This window comes from Erinaceus europaeus, chromosome 2 (assembly GCF_950295315.1).
Source record: "Erinaceus europaeus chromosome 2, mEriEur2.1, whole genome shotgun sequence".
NCBI lineage: Eukaryota > Metazoa > Chordata > Mammalia > Eulipotyphla > Erinaceidae > Erinaceus > Erinaceus europaeus.
The window spans coordinates 187451621-187466089 of NC_080163.1; the positions used below are offsets into that span (position 1 = coordinate 187451621).

At 45.4% G+C, this 14469-nt stretch overlaps 1 protein-coding gene across 5 annotated transcripts in view; it reads right to left on the minus strand.

The window, feature by feature from the left end:
- The window catches only part of LOC103114323 (F-box only protein 17), a 40017-nt gene extending 26047 nt beyond the window's left edge, over positions 1-13970 (minus strand). For 4 of the 5 annotated variants that reach the window (XM_060185899.1, XM_060185897.1, XM_060185900.1 and 1 more), the window contains exon 1: positions 13854-13962. The gene's annotated coding sequence lies outside the window, so the exon portion shown is untranslated. Of the gene's footprint in view, positions 1-13853 lie in introns of all 5 variants that reach the window. The other variant, XM_007523974.2, reaches the window with a different exon arrangement.
- Between the last annotated feature and the right edge of the window lie 499 nt (positions 13971-14469).

Sequence of the window (14469 nt, forward strand, 5' to 3'; positions counted from 1 at the left end):
GGCCTGCTCCACCACTTGAGAAGCTTTTCCCCCATCAGGTGGGGACCAGGGGCTTGAACCCGGGTCCTTGAGCACTGGAATGTGTGCTCTCAACCAATACTAACGTGCTTTCTTTTATTTTCTTTCCTTACTTTCAACGTTGCCAGAGCTTCATTACTCTAGGTAGATTTTTTTTTTTGGTTTCCAGGGTTATTGCTGGGGTTTGGTACCTGCACAATGAATCCACTGCTCTTGGTGGTCACTTTTTCTATCTTATATTATTTTTATTTGACAGGACAGAGAGAAATTAAGAAGGAAGGGGAAATAGAGAGGGGGGAAAGAGAGACACTTGCAGACCTATTTCACTGCTCATTAACCGTTGTTTTCCCAGCACTCTGACACCTTTTCCACAATTTTATCTAAATGTGTGCTATAGATTGACTGCTTCAATGTTACCACATTGGGGTTGGGGCTCCTTGGGCTGAGGAGACTTTGCATAACTGGTTATGCAAAGACTTTCATGCTTGACACTTCAAGGTCCTAGGATCAATCCTCAGACCACCATCAATCAATCAAAATACATACATACATACAAATACCTAGAGGAATACTGGAGTTGGATCCTTTTAAGTCTGATTTCCTTTGCCACCTGGCAAATGTGAAGCTTTCCCAGTAGAGGGAGTCAGAGAACCGCTGCAGGAGGAAGGGGCTTGGCTTCCTGCATCCACACAGGTGCCCTGAGGGCTGCACTCTCCCTCCAGGCGCCCTCCTGCTGGGTCCGGGCTGCTTGGGAGTCTGGTGGCCAGCAGCACCTGCATCCAGCACACTCTCCTGGCACCCACCTCAGGCTGAGGGTCTCTGGGGAGATGTCGCCTCTGGAACTCCTTGTCCCAGTCTTGTTTGTGGCCAGTTAGGTCAAAGTCTCTGGGGCTGTGTCACCTATCTTGACTTCTCTTAACATTTGGGGGTAGGAGTATGGGCTTGAATAAGGAAAACAATTTTTTTTTTTCCTGGCAGCACCAGGAGGACCTCATGCATGCACAATTCCAACGCTCCTGGGCCACTTTTTTTTCATTGTATTATTTTTTTAATTTTTAAAAATATTTATTCTCTTTTGTTGCCCTTGTTTTATTGTTGTAGTTATTATTGTTGTTGTCATTGTTGGATAGGACAGAGAGTAATGTAGAGAGAGGAGGGGAAGGCAGTGGTGGGGAGAGAAAGATACCTGCAGACCTGTTTCACTGCCTGTGAAGCGACTCCCCTGCAGGTGGGAAGCTGGGGGCTCGAACCTGGATCCTTAAGCTTGTCCTTGCGCTTCGTGCCACATGCACTTAACCTGCTGCACTACCACCGACTCCCTCATTGTAATTTAAAAAAAAAAATAAATGGTGTATTCATTTATTAACATGAGAGAGAAGAGACAGAAGTCAGAGTATTACTCTGGCACATGTGATGCTGGGTATCACACTCTAGACCTCGTGCTTTTGTTAAGTCCAAAGCTCTAGCACTGTGCCACTTCCATGAGATGAATTTTTCATTCATTCATTCATTCATCCCCCACCCCAGACCAAAAGCAAGGAAGGACTGGCTGTTCTTTGTCTTTTCTAGCCTAAATGTTTTTGTGTTCACTTTATCTCCTAGTAGCTAGTTCCCAGTTTTGAAGTAACCTCCTTGCAGAGCTCAGGCTAGGTGTTATCTCCAAGTCTCCATCTTGGCTCCACTCTGTAGCTAGTTCCTTTATTATTCTACTGAGAAGATTATTTTATTATTATTATTGTAGAGACAGAGAGATATTGGGCATTATTATTATTATGACAGAGAGAAATTAGGCAAAAGAGGAGCCAGGCGGTGGCACATCTGGTTAAGTGCACACATTACAGTGTGCTAGAGTCCCTGGTCCCCACCTGCAGGGGGAAAGCGTCACAAGTGGTGAAGCAGAGCTGTAAGGAGTCTCTCTGTCTCTTCCCCCCCCTCCCCTCTCAATTTCTCTGTCTCTATTCAATAATAAATAAATATTTGAAAAATGTGTATATATTAAAAAAAGAAATCGGGCTAAAGAGAGAAAGAAAAACACATACAGCCTGCTCTACTGTTCAGGAAGCTTTTCCCCCAGCAGGTGAAAACTAGAGGTTTGAACCCAGGTCCTCACACATGCTGACTTGTGTACTTTACTAGTTATGCTACAGCATGGACAATAAAATGAATATATATTTATATAATCAAATATATATTTTATATTTATTAATTCCCTTTCATTGCCCTTGCTGTTTTACTGTTGTAGTTATCATGTTGTTATTGATGTCATCATTGTTGGATAGGACAGAGAGAAATGGAGAGAGGAGGGGAAGACAGAGAGGGGAGAGAAAGATAGACACCTGCAGACCTGCTTCACTGCCTGTGAAGGGACTCCCCTGTAGATGGGGAGCCAGGGGCTCAAACCGGGATCCTTACGCTGGTCCTTGTGCTTTGAGCCATCTGTGCTTAACCTGTTGCTTAACTGATTCTATGCTCGGAGAAACTAAGATGGAACTTTCGGAAAGCAAACTGGCGTCTCTTCAGTGATCTTACCAACAAATCTATTCCTGCAATTCCAATTAACTCTATCCCCTCTGAAGATTCCTACAGGCGCTTCCGCCAAGCCATCTTCAAAGTGGCTTCCCAAGCCATTCCTCGTGGGAGACGTGCTAACTATACGCCTTGTCTTGATGCTGAATGCGAGCAACTACTAAAGCAGTATGATGAGTCGGGCGACCCAGATGTGGCTGACCATCTCATTGCCTCCCTGGATGCAGCACGCCAAGCCCGCTGGCAACAACTCACGGAAAGTCTGAACTTCACCCACTCAAGTAGGAAAGCCTGGAAGCTTCTTCACAGACTGGGTGCCGGTAGCCAACCTCCTCCCGTCTCCCATCCTCCCATATCTCCAAACTCAGTGGCCAGTCACCTAACTCAAGTTGGACGTGCTAAGATCGACCCAGTCTGGAAAAGAGAAATTTTCCATGAGTGGTCATCCCACTTCCGGTTATCTGGTCCATCTCCAAAACTCTCTCCCTTTACTCTGTCTGAACTGGAAGACGCTTTGAAGAGGGTTAAACCAGGAACAGCTGCTGGCTATGATAATACCACCCCAGAACTCATTCTTAACCTGGGTCCCGCGGCAAAGAAGTGGCTCGCTTCATTCCTGTCCCACATCTTGGAATCTGAGTCTATGCCCAAAGTTTGGCGTCGTGCGAAGATTATAGCGGTTTTGAAACCAAAGAAAGACCCAACACTGGCTGCCAGCTATAGACCAATTTCTCTCCTCTCCGTGTGTTACAAACTCCTTGAGAGGCTGCTTCTGTCACGTATTTCTCATCTTACAGAGAAATTCCTATCACCCACCCAAGCTGGTTTCCGCCCAGGAAGATCTACCTGCGAACAAGCCCTGGCCCTCTCAACTTACATTGAAAATGGATTCCAGAAGAATTTAAAGACGGGTGCTGTCTTTGTTGATCTCACAGCAGCCTATGACACGGTCTGGCACTGTGGTCTCCTAGTCAAGATCTCAAGATGCCTGCCTCCATGGGTGGCCAACACTATATCGTTTCTTCTCCAAAACAGAAGATTCCGGGTGCATCTGGGTGACAAGTCTAGCAGATGGAGACCTGTCTCAAGTGGCCTCCCCCAGGGCTCTGTTCTGGCTCCTACGCTATTTAATATTTACATCAATGACCTCCCAGAAACTTCTTCAAGGAAGTTCACCTACGCCGATGACATCTGCTGTGCAACTCAGGCATCCAAGTTCGATATCCTCGAGGAAACACTCACGAAAGTCATGTCTCTGATATCTGATTACTGTAAAAAATGGTGACTAATCCCTAGCACTGCAAAAAACGGTATCATCTGTTTTCCATCTACACCATGCCTCGGCCTCGAATGAGCTTAATGTGCAGCTTGGCGGTACGAGAATCCGGCATGAAGCCCAGCCAGTCTATCTTGGCGTTACTCTCGATCACACTCTGTCATTTCACAAACATCTCATAAAAACTGCAGCAAAGGTGGGCGCGAGGAATAACATCATTGCAAGACTGGCCAGCTCCTCATGGGGCGCGAGCGCTTCCACACTACGATCATCATCTCTGGCATTATGCTATTCCACTGTAGAATACTGTGCCCCAGTATGGTTCTGTAGCCCCCATGTCCACTTGGTCGATTCCAAATTATATTCCTCCATGAGGATCATTTCTGGAACCATCCGTTCCACCCTGGTTCCATGGCTGCCAGTTCTTAGCAACATCGCCCTGCCAGATATTCGTCGGGATGCGGCATCATCTAAGTTCATTTCCCACGTCTACGCTCGACTGGAGCTGCCAATATACGCGGATATCTTCGCCCACCCTGTCCAACGCTTGACGTCTCGTCATCCAATCTGGTCCCCTACGCCTACACTGAACTTCTCTGTTCCAGTCTCTTGGAAACAGAGTTGGCAGTCAGCTGAGGTAAAGAACAAACACCTCATCACAGAGAACAAACACCCTCCTCAATCGCTATCGAACAGGCCATGGCCGGTGCGCCGCTATGTTCCACCACTGGGGAGCCAGAGACGACCCGAACTGCCCCTGCGGCTACAGACAGACTATGACCCACATAGTCAACGACTGCCACCTCTCCAGATTCAAAGGAGGTCTCGAAACTTTACATCAGGCTCAACCTGACGCTGTTGACTGGCTACGGAAGAAGGGCAAACGCTAGAAGAACCTGTTGCGCTACCACCCGGCTCCTTGAATATATATTTTTAATTTGCTTTATTTATTTGTTTGTTTATTTATCAGAGCACTGCTCAGCTCTGGCTTATGGTGGTGTGGGAGATTGAACCTGGGTCTTAGGAGCCTCAGGCATGAGAGTCTCTTTACATAACCATTGTGCTACCTCTGCCCTAAAATATTTTTGTATGTTGATTTTTTTAAAAGTGTTTTATTTATTTATTTTATTTATTTTATTTTTGAGAGAGATGCAGAGAGAGAAGGACAAAGAGAGAAACACTAGAGCACTGCTCAGCTCTGGCTTAAGGTGGTGCGGGGGATTGAACCTGGGACTTCAGAGCCTCAGGCATAAGAGTCTTTTTGCATAACCATTATACTATATACCCCGCCCATATGTTGATTTTTTTTTTTTAAGAATTTATTTCTTTATTCATGAGAGAGAGAGGAGAGAAAGAACCAGACATCACTCTGGTACATGTGCTGCCAGGGATCAAACTCAGGACTTCATGCTTGAGAATCCAATATTTTATCCACTGTGCTACCTCCCGGACCACGTTAATTTTTTTTTTTTAACCAGAACACTGTTCAAATCTGCCTTATGGTCATGCCAGGGATTGAACTTGGGACCTCAGTGCCTTAGGCATGAAAGTCTTTAGCAGAACCATTCTGTTGTCTCCCTGGCCCCAGCATTCTTCCTTCAAATGACTAAGCAGTTTCTTTCTCCTGATTGGCCTTCACCTGATACCCATGCACGTGCTGCCCTGAGTTGTCTTTCTTTCAGGATAACATGTCCACGACTCACTCATATTGCTGCGCCTATCAGCGTTCACGTCTTCTTAGGGCTGCACTGTATCCCACTAGACAGATTAAACAGGCGTCTGATTATCTACTCACCCTGAGATTTGGGTGGTTTCCAGTGTGAGGCTATTATGAATAGAGCTGGCCTGAAGACTCATGTGCATGTGTTTGGGTGGACATATGCTTTCATTCCTGTGAGCAAATACTTAGGAGTGGAATTCCTGGGTCATATGGTTATATATATATATATATATATATATATATATATATATATATATATATATATATTTTAAGAAAGGATTAATTAACAAAATGGTGAGTAGATATTTCACATTACAAATGTGAAATATAAAATGTCCGATCTCGCCCCTAAACCCCGCCCCGCAAGTATGAGTATGCCATTTGCATTCCCAACAACAGTGAGTGAGGACTGCCAGTTGCCCGCACCTGATATTGTCAATCTGTTAAATTTTAGCTAGAATGGCTCCCTTTTCATGCCTGGGTTGGGTGTGTGTGTGTGTGTGTGTGTGTGTGTGTGTGTGTGTGTTGGGAGGGGGTTGCGGGTTGCTTCTTGATATCATTCTTGCTAATTTTTAACTCTCTGCTCTTTTTTTTTTTTTTTACTTTTTTTAAAACTCTCTGCTCTTGAAGTACATTTTTTTTGTCTGTTTTTTTTTTTTTTTGCCTCCAGGTTTATTGCTGGGGCCCAGTGCCATTTCCTCCCCTTTTGTTGCCCTTGTTGTTATTGTTGTTGTTGTTGGATAGGACAGGAGAAATGGAGAGAGGAGGGGAAGACAGAGAGGGGGAGAGAAAGAGAGACACCTGCAGACCTGCTTCACTGCTTGTGAAGCGATCCCCCTGCAGGTGGGGAGTTGGGGCTGGAATCGAGATCCTTGCACGGGTCCTTGCACTTCATGCCATGTGCGCTTAACCCGCTGCGCTACTGCCCAACCCCACAACCCCAGTGTGGTTACTTACCTGCAACAAATGGTCACATAAAAATCATCTGGACTTAATGTTGAATGTAAAACACATAATTCCCCAATAAATAAATAAAATAAATTAATTAATTAAAAAAGAAAAAGTTAAAGAGAAGGGGACTAGTAGGTGGCACACCCAATAGGGACACCACCATACAAAAAAAAAAAAATCATCTGGACGCCTGTTGTGTTTCCTAGACACCAATCAAGGGGAGATGAGAGGTTATGCCTATGTGTTAAAGACTGTAAACTATAAATCATTAACCCCACCCTCCACCCAAGGGGCTGAGCAGTGGCTCACCTGGTTAAGTGTACCTGTTCCTAGTACAAGGATCCAGATTCAAGCCCCTGGTCCCCACTTGCAGAGGGGAAAGCTTCACAAGCAGTGAAACAGGGTTATAGGTGATATGTTGTGATATGTTATGTTATGTTATGTTATGTTATGTTATGTTATGTTATGTTATGTTATGTTACCAGAGCACAGCTCACTTGGGCTTATGGTGGTGCAGGGGATTGAAGCTGAGATGTCAGAACGTCAGGCATAAGAGTTTGTTTACATAACCATTATACTATCCCCTCCGCCCAGATATTTTTTTAACGTTATTAGGGGGCTTAATAGTTTATTTTCTTTTTTATTTCATTTATTTAATTAGTATGTATTAAATAGGGACACAGAGAAATTAAGAGGGGAGGAGGAGATAGAGAGACAGAAAGACAGAGAGACATCTGCCAGCTCCAGCCAGGCAATGACCCTGGTACCCACCCACTATGGTCACAGAAAGAAGTAGTATGCAGCAATAAAAAAGAATCAGCTGACATGTACCCACAGTAGCATGGATGAGCCTCAGAGGCATCATTTGGGGTGAAAAAAAGGCATCAGACAGGGCTGGGGAAATAGCATAATGATTTGGCAAAGAGACTCTCATTCCTGAGGCACTAAAATTCCAGGTTCAATCCTCTGCACCACGATAAGCCATAGCTGAGTAGTGCTCTGGTAAGAAAAAAAAGTCAGACACAAGGAGTCAGTTGGAGTCCGAGTCCCAGGACGACAAGCCTGGAGCAGTGCTGGTCTACACAGTGTGCCCTGGGTTAACGAGAGTAACGATGAACATTGGCCCCCACTAGGCCCCACCTGTCCTGATTTGTATGATAAACAACACACTCCAATGGTGCTGCTCTTAGCAAGTTCAGGAACAGGCTAAACTAATCAATATCACTTACAGATGCTAAATGGATCATTAATAGGCACTAAAGCATACGAAGAAAAGCAGAGTTGGGAAATGAGTATCATAAAATCAGGACAGTTGGGGGCCAGGTGGTGGTACACCTGGTTGGGAACATGTTTTATCACATGCAAGCCCCTGAGGTTCAAGCTCTTGGTCCTCACCTGCAGGGGGGAAGCTTCATGAGCAGTGAAGCAGGGCTGTAGGTGTCTCTCTGTCTCTCTCCCTCTGTCTCTCCCTTCTCTCTCAATTTCTTTCTACATCTAACAAGCAAATAGGAAAAAATAAATAACAGCCACCAGGAGCAGTAGATTCACTGTGCAGGCACCAATCCCTGGTAATAACTCTGGAAATGACTGAAAAAAAAAACACAAAAACAAAACTACCAAAATCAGGATGGTGGTTCCAGACTCTGGGGGAGACAGAGGGCCGTTGCAGAGGGGAGTCTTGAGAGCTGACAGTGCTCTTATCACTGACCTGTGGGCTGCTTAATTGCTTTTTTGTTGTTGGGTTTGTCTGTTTTCTGTTTTTACCAGAGCTGGTAAACTCTTGCTTATGGTGGTGACAGGGATTGAACTTGGATTTCTGGGGCCTCAGGCATGAGAGTCTTTTTGTGTAGACACTATGGTAGCTCTCTGGTCTAAACTCTTTAAAAACATGGCTGGGGAGCCGGGTGGTGGCGCAGCAGGTTAAGCGCACATGTTGCAAAGCCCAAGGACAGGTGGAAGGATCCAGGTTCAAGCCCCTGGCTCCCCACCTGCAGGGGAGTCACTTCACAGGTGGTGAAGCAGGTCTGTAGGTGTCTCTCTGCCTCTCTTCCTCTCTATCTCCCCTCCTCTCTCCATTTCTCTTTGTCCTATCCAACAATGACAGCAATAACAATAACGACAACACGATGATAATCAAAAGGGCAACAAAAGGGAAAAATAAAAAATAAAAAAATAAAAATTAAAAAAATAAAATAAAAAATAAACAAAAATATATGGCTGCAGGTGTCTATATCTTTCACTATCTTCTCCTCCCTTCTCAATTTATCTCTATCAAATACAAAAAAATAAATACATGTTAAAAATTAAAAGTCTGGCACGAAGCACAAGGACTGGCATTAAGGATTCCAGTTCAAGCCACCGGCTCCCCACCTGCAGTGGGGTCACTTCACAGGCAGTGAAGCAGGTCTGCAAGTGTCTGTCTTTCTCTCCCCCTTTCTGTCTTCCCCTCCTCTCTCCATTTCTCTCTGTCCTATTTAACAATGACAGCATCAATAACAACAACAATAATAACTACAACAAATATAAAAAAACAAGGGCAACAAAAGGTAAAATATATAAATATAAAAAAATTAAAAGTCATATTTAATAGTTAACATATATATTCATTTACTTATTAAAAACACAGGGAAAGAGAGAGACCCCGAAAAGTACTACTCTGACACCCGTGACGATGGGGAATGGAATTTAGGACTTTATACTTTCCAGTCCAATGTTCTAGAAACTGCACCACCTCCCAGGCTGAAGGGATTTGCCTATTTATTTATTTATATTAGTGAGAGAGAGAAGAAAGAGAGAATTAAAGCATCACTCTGACACATGTGGTGCCAGAGATTGAACTTGGGACATCACGTTGAGAGTCCAACACTTTGTCCATTGTGCCACCTCCTAGGCATTGCACACTTTTACTTAAAAAAAAAAGAGAGAGAGAGAGTGGGGGGGGGCATGGAGATAGCATAGTGGTTATGCAAAAGACTCTTGCCTGAGGTTGTGAGTCCCAAATTCAATCCCCAGCACCACCACAACCCAGAACTGATAGTGCTCTGGTCTCTCTACATCTTTTTTTCCCTCTATCTTCCATAAATAAATATTGAGAGTCTAAGAAAATATTCATGCCATCAAAGAATGCCATGGATTGTGTGGCAAAGGAAATAAGTCTGATTGCTGGTAATACTGATTGTCACTTGAGGAGCACTTGGTTTGTGTCAGGCACGTTGGAAAATTCTCTACAGGCATCATCTCATTCCCAGGAGGCAGCACTGACATTTCTGGATGAGAGGGCATAGTGAGGTTTGCAAGGGACACTCGTCCTGAGCACTAACTGCTGGTGACAGCTTGCAGAAGCAGCACTGGAGGGAGGTGGAGCCGCATCTATTCTGGCAGCACTGCTGCAGTCTGCGGGCTAACTCATGACCTTGGACAGAGGACCCAGACCTCAGGCACTGAGACTTCTCTGAAGAGGAGAGTTGGGGGAGAGAGGGATAGGGGGCCAGAAAGAATATATATATCTCCAAATGAGAGGAGGTCCTGTTTGAGAGTGGTGTGTGTGTGTGTGTGTGTGTGTGTGTGTGTGTGTGTGTTTTGACCAGAGTATTACTCAGCTCTGGCTTCTGGTGTGTGCTAGGGATTGAACCTGGGATCTCACATCCTCAGGCATGAAAGGTTGTTTTGTTTTTGTTTTTGTATAACCGTATCAGTACCAGTCCAAAGAAGCAGTTTGTTTCTTGGTTGGTTTTTAACCAGAACACTGTTCACCTCTGGTTTATGGTGGTCCTGGGACTGAGCCTGGGACTTGAGAGCTTCAGGCTGGAAAGTCTTTTTTGCATAATCACTGTTACCCCCTCTATTTGTTTTGTTGTTGTTGTCACCAGGGTTTGACCACTTTGGGTTGACAGAGGGAAAGGAAAGACACACAGCACCGGGTGGGGAAGACAGCATAATGGTTATGCCAACAGACTCTCATGCCTGAGGCTCCTAAATCCCAGGTTCAATCCCCCGCACCACCATAAGCCAGAGCTGAGCAGTGCTCTGGTGTTTCTCTCTCCCTCTCTCTCTCTCTGCACTTCTCTCAAAAATAAAATAAATAAAATATTTTTAAAAAGACACATAGCACCAGAGTTTCCCTCGATGTGGTGGGGCTTGGGCTGGAACCTGGGTCTCCACATGGTAAAGAAGCACTCGCTCTAGGGGAACTTTTCTGCTGGCCCAGGAGGCCCTATTTATCACACAGAGCATACACTTGCATTCCTTTCCTTTAAAAAAAGACACCCTGCAGGTGGGGAGCTGAACCGAGATCCTTATGCCGGTCCTTGAGCTTCGTGCTTCGTGCCATGTGCACTTAACCTGCTGCGCTACTGCCCGACTCCCTCTTATCTTCTTCTTTTTTGTGTGTTTTATTTACTTTATTTTTGAGAGAGATGCAGAGAGAGAAGGACACAGAGGCAAATACCAGAACACTGCACAGCTCTGGCTTATTGTGGTGCGGGGGATTGAACCTGGGACTTCGGAGTCTCAGGCATGAGAGTCTCTTTGCATAATCATTATGCTATCTACCCCCGCCCCAGATTTTTTTTTTTCTTCCTCTGTAAGTGGAGCAAGGAGAGTTTATTCAACTGAAAGTATATCATACAAGAGTAAACTAGAGACAGGAGATTTGGGCATTCCCCAAGAATGAAATATCTGAAGCTTCCTTTTTTTTTTTTTTAAAAGATTTTTTTAAGTCATATTTTTCTTTTCTTTTTTTTAAATATTTATTTATTTTTATTCCCTTTTGTTGCCCTTGTTGTTTTATTGTTGTAGTTATTATTGATGTTGTTGTTGTTGGGTAGGACAGAGAGAAATGGAGAGAAGAGGGGAAGACAGAGAGGGGGAGAGAAAGACAGACACCTGCAGACCTGCTTCACCACCTGCGAAGCGACTCCCCTGTAGGTGGGGAGCCAGGGGCTCTAACCAGGATCCTCACACGGGTCCTTGCGCTTTGTGCCACGTGTGCTTAACCCATTGCGCCACCGCCCGACTCCCAGCTTCCTTTTTTTTCCCTTTAAATCTTTTAAAATTTATTCATTTATTGTTGGATAGCAACAAAGAGAAATAAGGGGGGGGAGATAGAGAGGGAGACAGAGACTCCTGAAGCCCGCCCTGTTTCACCACTTGGGAAGCTTTCCCCCTGCAGGTGGGGACCAGGGGCTTGCACTAGGGTCCATGCACACTGTCCTGTGTGCGCTTAACCATGTGCTCCCCCACCTGGCCCTCTGGAGCTTTCTTTTCATGAAGAAATGTATATATGGTGACCAAGGAGGTGGTTAAGCAGGTAGAGCACAGTCTGTTGTACGTACTAGGACAAGGCTCCTAGCTCCAGCACTGCACAGGACAGAGCAGTATTCTGGTCTTTTTCTCAGAAAGAATAATAATAATAATAAGTCATCTCTAAAAAAGTAATTAATGTGGCAGTGTGGGAGAAGGAGCAGTGACTAGAGTGTTGAACTTGAAATTCTTCGGTCCCAAATTCAATCCCTGGCATTGTGTCTACCAGAGTGATGCTGCTGTTTCTTTCCCTCTCTATCTCTCTCCCCCACCCCACACTCTTCTCTCTCTCTCTCTCTTTGTGTTAATAAACAAACAAACCAAATTAGTGCATTTGATTACATGATTTCCCCCAGCCCCATGAAGAGTCTTTGGTCATGTACAGAATGGGTTCTGGAGGCCAGAGGGTGGCACACCTGGTTGAGCACACGCTACAATGTGCAAGAACCCAAGTTCAAGAGCCCAGTCTCCACCTGTAGGAGGGAAGCTGCATAAGTGGTGAAGCAGACCTGCAGGTGTCTCTTTGTCTCTCTTTCTCTCTCTATCCCCCCTCCCTTCTCAGTTTCTCCCTGTCTCTATCGAGTAAGAAGAAGGAGCATGAGGAGGAGGAAGAGAAGAAGAGGAGAAGGAAGAGAGAGGAGGAGGAGAAGGAAAAGGAGAAGGAGAAGGAGAAGCTGAAGCTGAAGCAGCAGCAGACTGGTTCTGTACAACCCACCCAAGAGTTCTGGATAAGACACTGTGGACTTGTTTTTTTGCTTGTTGGCTTGTTTTGTTTTTGCCACCAGGGTTATTGTTGGGGGCTCAGTACCTGCAAGATAAAACTACCGCTCCTGCAGCCATTTTTCCTCCTCTTTATTTATTTTACTTTTTTTGAGACACCTGTAGAACTACTTCACAGGTGGTGAAACTCCCCCCCACACACACCTGCAGGTGGGGACTGGGGCCTCAAACCTGCGTCCTTGCACATGGTGACGTGTGTGTGTGTGTGTGTGTGTGTGTGTGTGTGTACACTTATCCCTGTGCGCGATCACCTGACCCCTGACACTGCAGACTTGTAATCACTCCCTCCTCTTTCTTGTTGTTGAGGGAAAGTTTAATGAGCTCAAGGCTGAGCCCTGCACACGTGTTAGCTGCTATCGTGACCACTGTTACTATGATTAGCAGCTCACACACACAGCTATGAGCTAGGCTACTGGACCTGCACATGTTAGGACCTCGCCGTCACTGTCACTTGAAGCCTCAGGAATGTGGGCTGAGGAGACACATGCTTGGGAAGTAACTGGATGAAAGGGGGCAGGATGGTGGCACACCTGTTTGAGTACACATGTTCCAGTGCACAAGGACCTGGATCCCTAATCCACACCTGCAGGGGAAAAGGTTCATGAGTGGTGAAGCAGTGCTTCAGGCCTCTCTCTCCTTATCTCCCCTTTCTCAATTTCTCTGTCTCTATACAATGAATGAAGAAATACAATATTTAAAATAAAATAAAAGAAATAAGCAAATATGGGGGAAGAGGAGAAAAATATACTGTTGACAAGACCAGGGCCATTTAATGAATGTTAAAAAGCCTCATCTGGCTGAGGCTACCATGTACAAAGACTCAGGTTCAAGAGTCCCTACCTGCAGGGGGGGCTTCAGGAGTGGTAAAGTAGTGCTGCAGGTCTCTCTATCTTCCTGTCTGACCCCCCCCCCCCGTTTTTTCAACCATAGCACTACTCAGCTCTGGCTTATGGTGGTGCAGGGGGATTGAACCTGAGATTTTAGAGCCTCAGGTATGAGACTATCTTTGCAATAACTATTAGACTATCCACCCCTGCCCCCCTATATCACTCATTTTCTGCCTCTATCCAAAATAAAACAGAAAGCAAGAGCAAACGCCAGGTTCAAAATCCACTTGTAGAAACAAGATAAAGTCCCCAGAACAGTTCGGATCAAATGTGTAGCAGTCATGCACAGGTGAGCAGACTATGGTAGTTGGGAAACCCCCCTGCCCAGAACGTGAGCATCCGGTGTGTTTGGGAGGTCCTTAAGGAGGTGCGGGAGGACTGGAAGGTAGCTCACCTGTAGAGTGCCTGCCTGCCTTGCTATGCATACAGCCTGGGTTCTATCCCTGGCACCGTATGGGAGCACCAATGCATGGGAGGAAGTTTCTGTGCCTTGCTGTCTCTTCCTCTTTCTCTGAAATAAAAAAGAAAGGAATAGTCAGACAGAACACAGTGAAACTGAGTATGCAAGAGGCCCCAGTGCCCCTCAAACACACCATCAGAAACTAATCAGGAGCCTCAGAAACTAACCTGCATGGAGTAGGTGATGTCTTTCAGCTTAGGACACTGAGTTTTGGCAGAGGGACAAAAGGAACTAAGGTCTCCGGCACCTAAATGGCAGAACCTGGATTTGTAGGGGACTCCAGGGTTTATGTCACTGTGCACGTCTTCATCTTGTTCTCAGTTTCTCTAAATTGTACTTTATTCCCTCCATGTTTTATTTTATTTTTTTAAAAAAATATTTTATCGGGAGTTGGGCAATAGCGCAGTGGGTTAAACGCAGGTGGAGCAAAGCGCAAAGACCGGCACAAGAATCCTGCCGTATGAGCCCCCTGCTCCCCACCTGCAGGAGAGTCGCTTAACAGGTGGTGAAGCAGGTCTGCAGGTGTCTGTCTTTCTCCCTCTCTGTCTTC